General features: G+C 39.9%; 1 protein-coding gene across 5 annotated transcripts in view; it reads right to left on the bottom strand.

Moving 5' to 3' along the window:
- Positions 1–18,524, bottom strand: part of LOC309556114 (poly(rC)-binding protein 3-like) — a 1,192,398-nt gene that overhangs the window by 921,247 nt on the left and 252,627 nt on the right. Inside the window, exon 3 of one of the 5 annotated variants that reach the window (XM_082258446.1) lies at positions 1,182–1,261. The exons of the other annotated variants lie outside the window; for them this stretch is intronic. The gene's annotated coding sequence lies outside the window, so the exon portion shown is untranslated. The remainder of the gene's footprint in view (positions 1–1,181; positions 1,262–18,524) is intronic. 5 annotated transcript variants of the gene reach the window in all.

The following is an 18,524-nucleotide window of genomic DNA, read 5'->3' as shown; positions in this document are numbered from 1 at the left end:
ACGCTACATATGAATTAATGTTTGCCTCAGTTAACGGCAACTGTCATAAAGCTTCTAAGATGTGGGAACTGTGGATAAAACTGTCACAAAACAACATAAAATAGGTGACTGATACACAATCAGCTAGTTGAGTAAAGAAACCCCTTAATGATAAAACATTATTGACATACGTATTTTCATTGACTGCAACTTTCTTTTATGTTAATTTTTTCCCTTTGTTGTTATATATTTTCCTTTTGTAAAAGGTACTACAACCTTTTCAATGCCATAAACAAGGTGTTGCCTCATGTGTCTCTTCGGGTATAAGTTTATGCTGTACTCTCTTGTTAAAATTCAATGATAATGTATTAGTATCAATAAGAAGTTGGCTGTATTGCTTCCCGGCCCATGACACAGTTTGTTCCCAGAAGGGGTGTCTCAGTGGGACGGTCAATGCCCTTACAGTAAGATCAACATCCACTGTTCAAGTTCAATTGTGATTCTTCTTGTACTAATGTAAGGAACCTTACATTGTATGTGGTGAATGTAACACAGAGCGTACCAATATTTTCTGATCATTCTATACTTTTGTATTTTTTTTTCTTATGAAAAATGTATTAAATTATTAAAAAATGTATTAATTTATTAAAAAAAACTTTTTTTTTGTTTTGGATAGAGTAGAGAGGGATTAGAACCCCTGTCAATATATATATATTGCTGTCTGTGCTCCCATTAGGGAGATTCACCTTCTCTATTTGTCCTGTTTACCATTATCATTGAAAGTAAAAGAAAATCCCAAATTTTGGGTTGTCCCCAGGAAAGTATTGGAGGGGAAATCTTCCAATGGGGACACTAATTCTGGTGACCTGGGGGTCCCCAAAGTAATTCCCTTAATTTTCTCTCACTTCCTGTTTGGCTATGGGACAGGAAGTAAAGAGAAATCTCTGCAATGGGACACTGATGGCGAAAAAAAAAATGACATGGGTTATAGACCCCTCTTAGTCTATCCAAAATAAAAAGTTTTTCCTATAGTTCCACTTTAAGCTAACAATACTTAGCGATTAGCACCAATGGCAAAATCTAAATAGACAGATAGATTGGTAGACAGATAAGGATAAAGCCCACCTTTTTCAGTATCCTGGACTGTCTCACATCAGTTTGATAAAACTTTGGGGAATGATTCAGACATTTCTCTAGCTTACCTGACCTAGAAGTCAGCAGTGTCCAAGCCTGTATAAAAGGAAGGTGTGGGGTCCGGAGTGGTGTAACTGATCCACAGAAACTGGCAAATTAAAATACATTAAAAATTAAATTTTTATACATTTTTTGTACACATTTTTTAAATGTTTGTGGAATACTTCAATTTACCTTATACAACTAACTGAATGAGACAGTCTCCTGGATACAGAACATACTGGCATGCATTAACAGAGTACTAGAGAGTTTATGAGAATACAGTATATAACTGATGTGATGTACTTTACATCAGTGTTTTCAAACGTAAATCTGTATCCTGTTATTATAAACCACATAGGACATGGCACAAATTTAAGCTTTGCAAGAGTTACTGTTTGATGCTGAGAAAAAGCTGCACCTTTGAAGTCTACTGCTTAGAAACCAAGTGACGCACGTCTAAGATGTTCCCTTAGCACTTTTTCTATGCAGTTCGAAAGCTCTTTTTTTTCCTAATGTACAAACATTGTCAAGAGGGGTTTGATACACTTTAAATACTTGAATCCTACAGCTAGGACTGGAACATAAAAGAAACAATGCTTATAGTTAACATATTAAGCTCACACACAGGAGGATGAAGCTGTCTCCAAATCTACATCTTGACTGTATTTCAAATGTCCTAGTTTTAAAACTCCCAAACGTAATCCTCACACTTATGGTTCTTTAGATTACCACTCATAGGTTCCAGATACAAAAATATCCTTTCCACCGTTTAAGTCCATCACGCAGTACAGCAGGCATGCCATTTGTACTATATTAGTGTTCTAGATCAGCATTTCTGAACTGGGGTGCCACGACAAAATGACCAAAAATTTCCCCAACTAAGCAAGCATCTGGTAAAAAAATTAGTCTGGCCACAAATTAAGCCTTTTTTTTTTATTACAGCAGTGCTGGTCTGCTGTCTAAAACATGCATGTAGCTGCCACAGGCACTCAGAAAGCTGTGGGGGCCGTCCACCCTGCCAACCAGGGACACCATCGGTTGCTAACGTCCAGTCGGGTTCCCGAAAAGCTTTCTGGGATGCTTCCCACCCTTCTGTCGGTGAAGCTGGGAAGGCCCATGAAGGTGTGTGAGAGGCTATGAAAAAAATAGATACTGTGAGGAGGCTTTGCAGCTGGCTGCATATGAGCTTCTGTGTGCATTGGAAGGTACAACATTTGTTTCTATGGCAGTCATTTTTAGCACAGTTGGTTTAATCTCAATAATTGCAGGCATGGTGATTGATATTAATTCATGTCTGCAATTAGTGAGATTTTGTATGTGGTTTTCATTACTATCTAAATGTTGTTTCACATGACTATATGTATACTGTATGTCAGGCTTTCTCAACCAGGATGCTGCTGTTTGCTCTCCCTGCCTGTCTGTTCACAGTTCGCAGCTCTGCCAGTCCCAGAACTGTCATAAAGTTTGATTTTTTTAAATATTTTTGGGAATGTTATATAGCAGAATGTGAAAAATATATTTTTTTTTTCAGAAATGTCACTCTTTTTTTGGTTTATAGCGCAAAAAATAAAAAACGCACAGGTGATCAAATATCACCAAAAGAAAGCTCTATTTATGGGAAAAAAAGGACACCCATTTTTTTTTGATACAGCGTCACGCAATTTTCCGCTAAAGTAGCCAGTGCCGAATCAGAAAAAATGTTGTAAGGGGGGATGGGTGCGCTGATAGTGTGTTGAAGCTGCTCCCGGTATTCAGTGCTTTTGAATATAAATAAATGTATATGTGGTGTGGGGTGCGCTAAACAACAAATAAATAATGAATATATAACATATATCTATATGTGAACCAAATCAACAATAATAAGCATATAACATATATCAATCCGTGACGCCAATTAATAATACAAATCAATTGGTGCATAAACATAAAAGTTCATAAGTGTCCATAAATAATGTGCAGGTGAGTAAAACTGTATTCTATCCAAATAGTACGTGTATCCACCACCGAGTGAAATTCATCCTTACCAAACGGAAATAAATAAGGTGCAAATATATTTTCTTGTGCTGAAAAAATATCCAATCTCCTTGTGAACAAATACCACGTGTAAATCACCAAGAATTAGCCTCTTACCAGATGGTAATAGGTATACACTGGTTCAGTGAAACCACTGCCTTGCTTCCTCTTTAAAATCCTGTAGTGGGATGTAGAACCGCTCTACCTTTCTTTCTCCACTAGATGGCAACGAGTACCAGCAAGAAACAGCCTCCTTCACAAGCTCACAGAACCACCATGTATTAAAGGAAAAAGGAGGACTAATAGTTTATTACCCTTGAGATTTATTCAAAAACAGTTGATAATGCACTTACAATTAGATGTCTTGTATTCAGCATAAACATAGGCATACGAATTCCTGCAAAGGCTTGCGGCCGGCTGCAGCACGGACCGCAAGTTGTGTGTGACGTGTGCGCCTCCTAATCTGACCGGTTTCTTCCCATAGGACTTCTATGTCTCAGTATTGATTTGTATTATTAATTGGCGTCACGGATTGATATATGTTATATGCTTATTATTGTTGATTTGGTTCACATATAGATATATGTTATATATTCATTATTTATTTGTTGTTTAGCGCACCCCACACCACATGAATCAGAAAAAATGGCCTGGTCATTAAGGGGGCATTTGACAGATGGCAAGGAGGCAATATGTCGCCTCCTCACCACCTGTTTTAAATGCCTAAATACAGCACCACTGTGGTGCAACTTCTCAGTGCATGTGGTTGCAGCACGGCCCCATTTATTAGTATTTCCAGTTGAACACAACAAGGGGTAAAATTCCTGCCATAGCCACAAAGCATCATGGCTACAACATGTGTACAACTCTGGCTGCTGCCTGTGCAGGTAAAGGGAAAGTAGTTGGGTGGCTCAACCGCATTGTTTTACCATCTCCTAATATCCTGTGTGAATGAGCTGCCTTTGCTCGGGCACGACAGATCATTCATATGTATGGGCTGCTGTGCCTGCATTTCATACAGGAAAAAGGTTCTTTTGCACCATGCAATTTCCCAGCGGTACCCACATCTGCAAAGGTGCTGCATTTTTAGATGTGTAGGGTTGCCATTGAGAATAAATGGAAGCCCCATGCACCTGTAAAGAGCAGCGTGTTTTAGCTGCAGATGATTGTGGGTCCGTGAACAGCTCTAATTCCTGAAACCCCCTACATTATTGTGAACCTAGCCTTAGACTGGGGAACCTCAAGACTGAATATACTTTCAAAAGGGTGCCTTGACTGAAAAAGGGTTGAGAAACACTGTCCTAAACTATAGTTCACCTTCCACTATAGGATGTTAGAGCCTCTTTTCACTATTACTGTGTGTGAGGAAGCTTCTGATTACATCAATACACAAACGGAAGATCACAGGCTGCCTCCCTAATTACAGGATAGTATACACTCTATTTAGAGGTTAGTGATTCTTCCCCAAGGGAGCAAGGGATGCCCAAATGGTTTATTTGTTATTACACCCATTTGTAACATCAGTGATACTACCTTGCTCTATAGGATTTACAATTCCTTATATATATATATAGTACATTGTGGCTGAAACTCAGCCTTGCAAGATATACAGTATAATGCCTAGAAGTATTTGTGCCTAAAGCCTAAAGAAGACATTTAAATGTTAACATCACGGAGTACATATATAGTACCTGTGCTCAATGTATACTTACATGTCAACGCCTAAATTTGTCATGATAGTCCCACAGCTTGCCCTCTGTCCTGCACTAGCTCAAAAAGGGATTAGGAAGTGGAGTGTGGGTAGGACAGACCCATAAAGTGGCTGTGATTTGGGTGGGGTTAACAGTGCTCCAGGATTTGGGACCACAGTGTTGGTAAGTGTATGTAAAAGAGGGCCATATTTTGCATACTCTACTCCACCTAGGGCTGAAGTCCATAAACCTAACCTGCTGCATGCTGTATTTTATCTTTTTAAACCACCTCTCTGCAGCTCAGGCTGAGGATGAAACACTTTTGTCTTAGTGCACGGTCTACTAGGTTTTCAAGGTCCTTGACAAGTCTTGTTTAAATGCATTTTCTAGTTCTAGCAGGTCCTCTAGTATGCCTTAGTGCAATAGCACAAGCCGTATGTAGGAACTGTAAAAAAACAATACTAATTTATTTGATGCATTTTGGTAATAAAATTAGGGTCAATCTCATATTTTGCTTGCATTACTCCGACCTAACTTCCTTTGTAAGGCCTTTAGTCGTCTTTTTCCCCATCACATTCTATCTACATTAGGAATACATTAGGTGATTTCTACTCTTTACTCTTTCACATTCAAATCTGCACTACTCCCTACAAAGATGGTTTGTGACAGACAGAAGTAAGCAAATCTTTGTAGGGAATAGTACAGATTTCTCTCCAATGTATCCTAAAAAGCCTTATTAGAAAAAAAAGGTAATACAAGGATTCTGTTTTCAGAAGTGTTTTCAGTTAAATTTTACATACTATATTAGTTAGTTAATTGAATGAAAAGGATTAGAGGAACAGATGTTCTATATTAATATAATCTGATTTCTGTTTCAAGCTGTCACTTGTCTCTAGTAGAAAAAAAAACATGATAGTTCTTCAATAAAATAGATGCGGGTGCAGTTCTGCCTTTTATGCAAGAATTTTTGGCAATGAGAACATATACTGTTGCTTTTAAAGGATGCTAATTACTAAAAATTTCAGCAGGGACAACAATTGTGATCTGTGTTATTCATATTTATTTTTGACTGGACAATTGTTATTCCTTGCATTTCTGAATAGGATACATTTGGAGTGAGATTCCGTGGCCAGCATATACTATATTACATGGTGAAACACTTGATTGTTTTTTTTTTTATAGTATTCATATCTAGCTTTCTACTGGAGTAGTAGGGATGAGGTAATCATACCCAGTTGTGTCTAATATGGGTTTAAGATAAAACCTGTGTGTTTGATGTTCATGGTCCCAATAAATGTATATTTAATTTTTCTGGCCTGGACTTTGAACTTAGATCTGCTGGCTTAGAAGAGTCAATAATAGGGGCTTTGTTATGTGCCAGCCCCCTCACTTTAGAAGTGTGGGTCCCCAGAAGTAATTTGTTCAAACAAAAAGTCCAACATAAAGTTTTTCCAACAACAAAATAGTCAACAGAAAATATTAAACGACCAGGCTTCGCTTGTCCACTGCTCTCATTACTTTGGTCTCTTAGGCCTGTTCTCACCCAACTCCTCTTAGCTCACTCAGTGCTACAGGGGCCCACTCCCTGGCTTTTCAATATGGTGTGTCCAGGCATTCTGGGTTTTCACACTCCTCCTGAGACTCGAGGACTCCCTGCATTTCCAGGACTCGCTATCTGCCTCATCTTTCACATTCTCAACAGATTTGCGCAGCTGTCCTGATTCTCGAAGTCCTGTGGGCAACGAATCCTTCCAACATGGGATGCAGTCTCCTGGCAGGAACACACATTCCTCCAGGCTGGAGAACACAGTTCTCTCCTGACAGGGCTTTGTTTTAAAAAGGAAGCCCTGAGCTATGATCATGCCTGGCTTATAATTAATCTGCACACCTGTGCATTCATATGGTCTGCAGGTCTCCAGTAAGACCCCAGGAGAGGATTTAGGGGTCTGTCCAACCCCAAGACAATTTGAAGTCTTTAAGCTCCAGGGCCTGATCCAGGATTACAAAACCCGGAGAATACTGACAAGCCCATCTTCTCTGTTCAAAATCCAAGTTCTGGAGCCTTGCACTCTGCCTTAATATGAATCATTTGTGCCTTTTTCCTATAATCACGCTGTGGCAGGGCCTAGCACTGTCACTATATATATATGTATATATATATAATATACGTGTATATATATATATATATATATATATATATATATATATATATATATATATATATATAGATATATTTATATATATATGTGTGTGTGTGTGTGTATATATATATATATATATATATATATATATATATACACACTATATATAATTTTTCAACTTGTTGAAAATATAAGGTGTTCTTGCCTGAAAAAGACACGCGTGTGTTAGATTTTTGAGGCAATAGAAAGGCTTGTCACTTTTCCTTGTGTATATTCATAATGTAACTGACAGTGCTGGAATTAATTACATCTAACATGTTATTATCACAATACAAAAGCTGCAATCTTTTGTGACAGACACTTGAAAATGGGCAGTGCACATAGCCTCCCATCATGATGGCTTTGCAGTATGATACTGCCAGCAATACTACAATTTAAAAATATTATACTTATTCTCAATTATACCTTCAGAAGAACAACATGACCGAAACAAAATCTAAAATATAACATTAGCAAAGCTGTTAAAATGGTATGTAAATGATTACACTGAATTATAGGAACACTCATTTGCTCCACTAACCTTTCTTTACTACCTCCAGCACTCTGCTTAATGAATATGGGTGCAGACACAGTGGCACCAGCTGCCTCCTGCTTGCTACAATTCATTATGATTCATCACAACATGATTCATGTGTTTATTACTGGAAGACTCTTTTACTGCCAAAGCTTTCTGCTTACTGTCTGCCAAATCTAATACATCTAAAAAGCAAACCAATAAGCATTACATTTTTTATTCCAAGACACAGGATGGTATCAGTGCACTTACATCAAGAGACAACGCCCTAAAGACTTCATGCTTAGGATGCAGAGAATATAAAGCTGTCATTTCTATCGGTGGTGTCACTAAGCCCGGACACTTTGGAACATGCTCCAGTCTCCTGCCATGTAACTACCACTCATAGCATCTGATTTCATGTATTAGTTCAGACAGAAGCTAAAGGTACTGCACTTAAAAGAACCTGCTGCTGGGAAAAATCTGGTAAAACCCCTATTATAAATGCCTAAAACCATCACTTACATCTTACATATAATGCATCAGTACCAGTGCATCTTTTCCAGAACAGAAGTTTTCAGACCTTATTCATTAAAATAGAATTCCAGACTAATGCTAACTAGTTTAAAAATGTTCTCTTCCCTCTCCCGTTACCAATCCTGCAAAACTTATGAAAAAAGAGGTGTACTCATTGATCTCTGTGAATGAATGACATGTTGTGTGGGAGAAGCCCCACACAGCTGTGCCAATATAAAAAAATGAACTTGTATCCCAACTCAGCATGTGAGAGGTTGGGAAGGGATGAAGTGATATTTTGGGTGAACAATAGGAAGAGGCCCTGGAGGCTGTGAGGCTATGTTCCCTCAACGTCTATACATTTTATTGAGAGTCCATTGCACCCCACTTAGACTGCATTCTATTGACCTTCGCCCTGCCCCTCTATGTTCTAGATGTAATAGAGATGCAGGGGATCTAATACATGTGATATGGAGATGTCTGAAGCTTCATCGCTACTGAAAGACTCTTGTTGCAACGGTGAATACTGCCCTGCATGTTTCCATTACTTTAGATCCCAGACAATGTATTCTTGATATCCTGGATAGTATATGTTCCCAGATAAGTATGCCAAAGATGCAGCCTCTAGGGCCCTATTTCAGGATTGTAGGCTCATTTTATTACACTGGATCTCTCAGTCTCCTCCTAAATCACAGATGTGGCTGGTACAAATGGGCTCGATGCTGCGATTAGAAGAATTGATTTATCAGCATAGAGGTAGCTCTTCCAATTTTGAGAAGGTGTGGGGATGCTGGTTGGCTTTTCCTGGTTTGGCCCCAGCAGACTTAGTGATGGACAGGCTATTGCTGTGAAATAAATTATAATGCATTTGGTTATTTTTACTATAGAAACATTTGTGCTCTTGATCTTCAAAATATTCAAACATGTATATCTGTTTATCTAAGATGGCCCTGGTGTTTGGTTTGTGCATGGGTGGCTGCCCTGGCCCATAATAGAGAATGCTATATTTTTTTGAGAATTTTGTTTTAGTACTATCAAGTTGGAATGTTTTCTGACGTGAACTATATATGTCTGTACTTTACCATTGTCTGACTTTGTGACATCTCAATAAATCTTTACCTGATGGACTTTTGATAAAGTTCAATAACTCTCTTGACCCTTTTCAGTGTTGTCCTGTGACCCTCTTTCCTGCTTGATGTGGCACAACAAAAGTTACTGAAACCCCTGTTTCAGAGAGACTGTTGCAGCAGATGCAGCTGGAGAATCTTGTGGAGAGGGGAGAGGTGGACCATGGGGCACGAGGAGGAGGAGTGTTGGCTTTTTGCTGCTGACTGGCATCATTGGTGTGCTGCTCCCACCAAGCTTCATGGTGCAGATTCAAGTGTCTCCTCATGCATGTGATACCCAAATAGATGGATGGAAGTTTAGCTGTTATGATGCAGGAAGAGGTGTCTGCACATATGTTAAAAAAAGCCCACATTGCAAAGCTCTGTGAACCATCACTGGGTATAGCAGTAGGCTATATCTTTGAGACAGTGCTACCTGTTGGAAAATAACTACTGATCTCCATCATTCTGTGCTTCTTCCCCTGAATTAAATCATTCCTTACTGATGTTCTGCCGCTCCTTCACTTTCGCTTTTTCCAGTCAGTGGCACCGACGTATGGTCTGCGACATCATTATCCTCATCCACATTGCCTGAGCCCACTTAACAATGAGCTGCAGCTGCAGGAATATCACTATTGCTGCTCCCTGCCTGATGTCCCCTTTCTCTATGGTACTGGTGTTCTCTTCCTCAACCTTTACATCTGGAAAAAATTATTATTGCTTATTATAATCATCCTCCTGCAGCAAGTCACTGGTGGTGAACTAATTCTATCAATTCCTTCATTCAGTTTGTGGATTATAGCAGGATTAGCAGAAGAGGAGGGGGAGGAAGAGGAAGGTGCATTAGCAGCATTCGCAGACAACTGGTTGCTCTGTGTCCAGGAAGAGGAAGAAGAGGAAGGCTTTGTCAGCTACTCAACTATCTCCACCATGGGCAGAAGTGTCCTGCCTCTAGATGGTGTGGCCTGACCACTGCTTTGTCCTACAGAACTTGTTCTCCCTGTACTATCTGTGTGTGCAGAACCTCTACCTCTTCCTTTTGGGCAGCAAACATTTTGAGTAAAGGGAATTGCCAGTAATGGCGGCTATGGCAAAGCGAGAGAAAAAGTAAGTGGATTCGAAACTGAATTATTTAGTTAACCACTTCTGGACCGGAAGGTTTTACACCCTTAATGGCCAGGCAATTTTTTCCGATACGGCACTGCATTACTTTAACTGAAAATTGCGCGGTTATGCAATGCTGTACCCAAATAAAATTGATGTCCTTTTTTCCCCACAAATAGAGCTTTCTTTTGATGGTATTTGATCACCTCTGCAATTTTTTTTTTTTTTTTGCGCTATAAACATAAAAAGAGCGACAATTATGAAAAAAAAAAAAACTATATTTTTTACTTTCTGTTATATAACATTTCCAATACAAAAAAAAATTAAAATCAAATCTTTTTATCATTTTAAGGCTATATGTATTCTGCTACATATTTTTGGTAAAAAAATCCCAATAAGTGTATATTGATTGATTTGCGCGAAAGTTATCACGTCTACAAACTAGGGGAAAGATTTATGTCATTTTTATTTTTTAATTTCAATTTTTTTTACTAGTATACTTTATTAGTGGTTGCGATTAGCCATCTTTAGCGGCACTTGGACATTGCTGCAGACAGATTAGACACCTAGCTGACATTTTTGACACTTTTGGGGGGGGCAGTGGAATTACTACAGTAATCAGTGCTAAAAATATGCACGTTACTGTACTAATGACACTGGCAGGTAACGGGTTAACACCAGGGGTGATCAAAGGGTTAAATGTGTCCCTAAGGGGGGGTTCTTACTGTGTGAGGGTTGTATTCACTGAATGAACACAGAGACCTGTGTTCGTTATTGACAGAGCAGGGGTCTGCCGTGTTTACAACGGCAGACCGCCATTCTGTCTCCACGCGGAGGGATCAGGGGGGCTCAGAGGCAATCAGGGCTGCTGGACCTGCTGATTGGTTCCCCCTGTGGCCAATACACACATGCGAGCATGCGCCCCTACTAGCGGTCCGGCGAAGCGACATACAGTTACGTCATTTTATGGGACAGAGCTGACCTGCCGCAGTATATGAACTGCTGGCAGTCGGCAAGTGGTTAAAAAAAAGGTCAACAATTCCTTGACTAGATCTGCATAGACCTTGAGGTCTTGAATTAGCGTCTCATTGAGGTACCAAGATCTCTAGTTAGACGGTAACAGGGATGGATGCAGGTCTACAAAAACCAGGGCATAATCCATAAAAGCGAGATGGCCAATCCTCACTTTAACCACCATAATTAAAGAGAGGTGTTGCAGCAGAAAGAAGTCGATCCTAATATTGGATCCATGAACATCAGAATTAAATGAATAGCCTCTGTTATCGGGGTGCAATATTCTCCAAATGTCCTTAAGATGGTGTGTGTGCAGAGTTTTCTTACAACATTTGTGTGCAGCAGTGGATAATTGTGAAAAACCACCTAAAGGAGTCTTTGGACCGGTCTAAAACAACTTTTAAATTTGTGAATTTCTCCAGTCTAGAGAGGATGGAATTAGGATAGGAGATTTGGTTAGAATTAGGGAAAATATACATTTTCCAGCGTGAAAGCGAGGAATTACAAATAGATAGATTTGGAAAACAGTATGCTGATGCCTTTTTATTAAGAAGAGATGAGATGTACTATGGTACACCGTTGGAAAACGATTGTTATATAATTTGTTTTTTTTTGTCAGACCTGAAATGCATTTCTTGTAAAAACACATTATGGGTTTTGTGTCTATGAAGAACAGCAACTACAACAAAGAGAAACGAGTACTTCAGTCATCAGAAATCATGGAGACACCTGCTATAAAGAACATCAGTAACAGAACAACTGAGCAACCCAGACTGGAAGAGACAAGCAATTCTGCCCTCCTCGGATCAGGGAAATCCAATGCTGCACAAAAACAAGAGAAAAGGAAGGCACAAATGCCTATTATCTTTACCACTTTATTTTAGGGTATCAGTAAACATAATACACTCACAAGCCAAATAGAATAATTGCATATACTGTAGAACAAATAGTACAGAAGTCCCATGTCTAATCTCATGAACATGCGGGTGACAATGCCAGCTTAAGCGTTTCGAGGAGCTGGTCCCCTTCCTCAGAGCAGTGACTAGTGCACCCTCAACCTCCAACCTCCTAAAATAAAATTACTAAGACCACACCCAGAATTCTTAAATGAGAAGGGGATGGAGGAGGGGGAGAGATTGAAGGAAAGCACCACCAATTTAGGTCTCTATAGTTAAAATCACAAAAAGTAACCAATGTTCATAAAACCATTGCAGGGTCCCAGCATAAAGTAAAAATTACCCTCATATCCTAGCTTTTCTGTGAAGTTCCACAAAATGGCCTTATTCATAATATGACTGCACATATCCCACTCCACTATCCACATCAGGGCCCCCTTATCTCCCCTTACTGTGATGGTCACCTTCTTTTCCAAAGGACAAAGGCAACTGGGGAAACAGAGGATTACTAAGCTTGTTCTCGGTACTCAGAGAAAACAGAGCTCACAAATAAAAGTGTATGTAGTCCCACACTACATAGTTACATAGTTAATTTGGTTGAAAAAAAGACACAAGTCCATCTAGTTCAAACAATAAAAGGAAAAGTGAAAACATATTTTTACAATCATTTATATAATCCTATACATACAGTTGATCCAGAGGAAGGCAAAAAAAAAAAAAAAAACAGAAAAGCATGATCCAATTTTCTCCAATTGGGGAACAAATTCCTTCCTGATCACCCAAGAGGCAATCAGATATTTCCTGGATCAACTTTACCTATAAATGTTAGTATCCTGGTATTATATGTACATTTAGAAAATAATCCAGACCTTTTTTTAAAGCAATCAACTGAGCTAACCAGAACCAGCTCTTGAGGGAGTCTATTCCACATTTTCACAGCTCTTACTGTGAAGAAACCTTTCCATATTTGGAGATTCATTGCATAAAAGAGGAGGGGAAAGGAAGTACCCCTACCAAAAGGAACAGGACTTTATAGTAAATGGTGATGTCGCTGAGCTGAGCACATTCAGGTATATATCATAAAAAACTAATTTTATTGTATAAACATGATTAAAAGTTCTCAAATTTAGACATAAAAAACGTGTACATAACAATAGCATAATGGCTTCAACTATTACAATTTTTCAGTTCAATCATAAGTACAGTAAGGTCCAACTTGTTTCGCAGAACACTTTTTCTGCTTCTTCAGGGAACTTTAATGTTTATCTACATTCTTATGAAAATTGAGAAAAGAAAAACAATATTATACATCCAAAGTTAATTAAGAATAAACACTTCACTTTCCATAGATAAGTGAATAACTGTGCTCACCAATTTTGCCACAATATAACTGTTAAAACCTCTAGATGCATATGGTAGAACCCAGGTCATAAAATTACCATTTGGCCTCTGGTCGATATTTCAGGGCCCGGTCTGATGGACATTGGACCATATATATGACAATCTGGCAGACCAAATTATTGCCCAATGACTGGAATAAAAAGATACCTCACTTAGTGGGTATAAATCTATGTTACATAAACCCAACAATACAATCCCATATACACAATCCTATACCCACAGTTGATCCAGAGGAAGGCGAAAAAAAAACCCCAGCAAAGCATGATCAATTTGCTACAGCAGGGGAAAAAATTCCTTCCTGATCCCCCGAGAGGCAATCGGATATTCCCTTGGATCAACTTTACCTAAAAAAAAAATTGTAGTACCCATTTATATTATGTACACCTAGGAAAGAATCCAGGCCTTTTTTAAAGCAATCTAGTGAGCTAGCCAGAACCACCTCTGGAGGGAGTCTATTCCACATTTTCACAGCTCTTACGGTAAAGAAACCTTCCTGTATTTGGAGACGAAATCTGTTTTCCTCTAGACGTGAAGATTGCCCCCTTGTCCTCTGTGTTGACCTTTAAGTGAACAACTCCCTATGTAAATGGGTCGCTAATTACCCAGATCTACCTAATAAAAAAGATGCGCATATAAACATAACACCTATACATATATGGCCACGACCTACATCCAACCACATCCAAAACAAAATACAACCCAAACACCTTCACACCTGTACCCATAATCATCCATACCAACATACAAACATGGCCAAAGCCAATTCCAATCCATCCACATCTCCCCTGGATCCCCCACATATATTTTCCAACATTCACAATACTGCCACACCTCACCACCCCAAACATCTCCATTCCACATCTCCCTACATACAGACCAACACAGCCCACAGCGATATCACCCCACCAATCTATCATATGAACCGAAACAGCCATCCACACTCACCATCCATCCTGTATAATAGTACCCGATTAGCACTAGGTATAGTTCATCCACCCATATAGCCCCAAGAGAAATTTCCCCATATAGGTAGTTCTATGGAACTATGAAGATACAGGCAGCCAACCCCTCCCAACACTTTCAATACCCTTATACAGTAACTCACAAAAGTGAATACACCCCTCAAATTTTTGTAAACTTTTTATTTTATCTTATCATGTGACAACACTGAAGAAATGACACTTCACTACAATGTAAAGTAGTGAGTGTACAGCTTGTATAACAGTGTCAATTTTCTGTCCCCTCAAAATAACTCAACACACAGCCATTAATGTCTAAACCACTGGCAACAAACATGAGTACACCCTTAAGTAAAAATTTCCAAATTGGGCCCAATTAGCCATTTTCCCTTCCCGGTGTCATGTGACTCCTAAGTGTTACAAGGTCTCAGGTGTGAATGGAGAGCAGGAGTGTTAAATTTGGTGTTATCGCTCTCACTCTCTCTTTCTGATCACTGGAAGTTCAACATGGCACCTTACGGCAAATAACTATCTGAGGATTCAGAAAAAAAGAATTGTTGCTCTACATAAAGATGGCCTACACTATAAGAAGATTGCAAAGACCCTGAAACTGAGCTGCAGCACGTTGGCCAAGACCATACATCAGTTTAACAGGACAGGTTCCACTCAGAAGAGACCTCGCCATGGTTGAGTGCATGTGCTCAGCATCATATCCAGAGGTTGTCTTTGGGAAATAGACGTATGAGTGCTGCCAGCATTACTGCAGAAGTTGAAGGGGTGGGGGGTCAGCCTGTCAGTGCTCAGACCATACGCCACACACTGCATCATATTGGTCTGCATGACCGACATCCCAGAAGGAAGCCTCTTCTAAGGATGATACACAAGAAAGCCCACAAACAGTTTGCTAAAGACAATCAGACTAAGGACATGGATTACTGGAACCATGTCCTGTGGTCCGATGAGACCAAGATAAACTTATTTGGTTCAGATGGTATCAAGCGTGTGTAGCGGCAACCAAGTGAGGAGTAGGGATGATCGAACTTTTGAAAAGTTTGGTTCGACCAGAAAACCCGAACCTCACAAAAGTTCTGCCCGGATTTCAGAACCCCATTGAAATCAATGGGACCCGAACTTCGGTAATCAAAAAACACCATTTTGAAGCCCTAAAACCCAATAAATGCCTCTAAAAAGTGCCTAGGGTTCTGGGTCATACCCCAGGGACTATTAATCACACAAAAAAGTTCTTAAAAATTGTCATTTTTGATAGAGAGCCAATTATTGAAAAAATAAAAAAAAAAAAAAAGATAAATAAATAAAATTAAAAAAAAAAAGCTCTGTAGCATGTCCAGAACCATAAAAAAAAGATTGTTTGTATTTTGTCACTTATAGAACAGGTTAGTGGCTTCTCTCTTTTCACACCTTGCCGGTTTAGTAGCAAGCGTTTTTTTGGGCATTTTTGGGGGTCTTTTCAGGCAGGCAAAACATCTGAACTTGTGGATACGGGTATATATACACACATACTTATATGTATATATACACCTAGACATATATAAGTGTGATAGTAACAGAAATATATGCTTGCGCTAATGAAATCATTTACATGAATATGGCTCCGCTCCTATAACACCTATATATGTCTAAGTGTAAAATACATATAAGTATGTGTGTATATATACCACTATACACAAGTTCAGATGTTTTGCCTGCCTCCAAAGAACCCAAAAAAATGCCCAAAAAAACGCTAGCGCCAAAAAAAAACGCCCAGGTGTGTTGTTGCAGGCATTTTTTTGGGGTTTTTGGAGGCAGGCGAAACATCTGAACTTGTGTATAGTGGTATATATACACACATACTTATATGTATTTTACACTTAGACATATATAGGTGTGATAGGAGCGTAACTATATTGGTGTTAATTATTTCATTAGCGCAAGCATATATTTCTGCTACTGTCACACCTATATATGTCTAGGTGTATATATACATATAAGTATGTGTGTATATATACCACTATACACAAGTTCAGATGTTTTGCCTGCCTCCAAAAACCCCCAAAAAATGCCTGCAACAACACACCTGGGCGTTTTTTTTTTTGGCGCTAGCGTTTTTTTGGGCATTTTTTTGGGTTCTTTGGAGGCAGGCAAAACATCTGAACTTGTGTATAGTGGTATATATATACACACATACTTATATGTATTTTACACTTAGACATATATAGGTGTGATAGGAGCGTAACTATATTGGTGTTAATTATTTCATTAGCGCAAGTAGTGTTTTCTGCTCCTTTCACACCTATATATGTACAGGTGTATATATACATACATGGGTGTGTAAATATACCCCCTATACACATGTTCAGATGTCATGCCTGACTCCAAACATGTGCTCAAAAAATCCCTATAGACGCCTGCAGCTAAAAAGCAAGCTGACGGGGGCGAAGCCATATTACTGCAGCGAAAGTGACTTCAGAGAAACTAGCTTTTCTCTATAGCGGTCACCCTGATATGGAAGGGTTTGGTCACCCTGCCATAGCAGTCACTGTCAGTTAACCCTACACTACACTACGGTCACCCTGGCACTTAACACTTTCCCTACAGAAACTGAATAATTAAAGCTAACTAAAGTGTAAAAGAGCACCCTAACTACACTAGATATCCCTTTCCTCACACTAATAAATGCTAAATGACACTTTGTAGCAGAAGTCCACAAACTGCTTCCACTCTCTTCCATGTCCCTGTATAACAATGCTAGGAATTTGGCAGGGGCTATCTTATATACTGGGGGCGTATTCACTAATGATTGGCCTATGGACCCCCTAGTCACTCCAATCACATTCCTAGCATTCTCCTGCCCCCTCAATTGGCTTTTGCTAATGGTTCTGGTCCAATCATGGGCTTTTAAAGCCCATTTCCTGTCCCATTGCATTTTGGTCGGTTCTGGTTGCCGAATTCCGAACTTTTTGGGCAAAAAGTTCTAAATTCGGCCGAACCTCGAACAGCCAATGTTCGGGTCGAACCGATGGTCAACCAGAACCGTTCGATCATCCCTAGTGAGGAGTACAAAGACAAGTGTGTCTTGCCTACAGTCAAGCATGGTGGTGGGAGTGTCATGGTCTAGGGCTGCATGTCATTATATAATAGAGCCTGAAGATCACCCAGGGCTCAGGAGAGCCCCATACAGAAGCCAAGAGACAGGAGGTCCCACCCAGGGGTCAGAGAAGCTCCAGCTAGAACCCAAGAGGCAGAAGGTCTCATCCAGGGGTCAGAAGAGCCCCAGCCAGGAGTCAAGAGACAGGAGATTTCACCCAATGATCAGAGGTGCCCAAGCCAGCAGCCAGGAGATAGGAGGTCTCAATCATGGGTTAGAGGAGCCACAGCCAGGAGACATGAGGTCTTACCCGGGGGTCAGAGATGCCCCAGGCAGCAGTCAGAAGACAGGAGTAGGGTTGAGCGGACACCTAGATGTCCGTGTTCGACGGGTTCGGCCGAACTTTAAAAAAAAGTCCGGGTCCGTGTCCCGGACTTTTACCGAACTTTTCCCGGACACCGAACCCCATTGAAGTCAATGGGGACCCGAACTTTAAGGCACTAAAATGGCTCTAAAACACCAATGGAAAGGGCTAGAGTGCTGCAAATGGCAGCAAAACGTAGTTAAGAGCATGGCAAGTGCTCTGCAAACAAATGTGGATAGGGAAATAACTTAAAACAACAAAAAAAAAAACAGAAAAATAAAACAATGTTCTTCATCTCTGAAGGACGAGGCCCATAAGGAGTAGGAGGGAGGTTGAGGTGGTGGTGGATGTGGCGGTGTCATAGGCGTGCGCACAGGGTGTGCCTGGTGTACCTGGGCACACCCTAATCACCTAGGGCACATAGCATTATCGCTCTGTTTGCCAGTGAGGAGATGGGAAAGATCTCCCTCGCACCTGCTCTGCTCTATTTCTCTTTGCCAGCAGGGAGAGTAATGTATCGGGGCCA

The sequence above is a fragment of the Pelophylax lessonae genome (assembly GCF_965119305.1).
Source record: "Pelophylax lessonae genome assembly, chromosome: 5".
Lineage (NCBI taxonomy): Eukaryota > Metazoa > Chordata > Amphibia > Anura > Ranidae > Pelophylax > Pelophylax lessonae.
The sequence above is the reverse complement of the archived record's forward strand: the minus strand, read 5'-3'. Positions and strand labels throughout refer to the sequence as shown.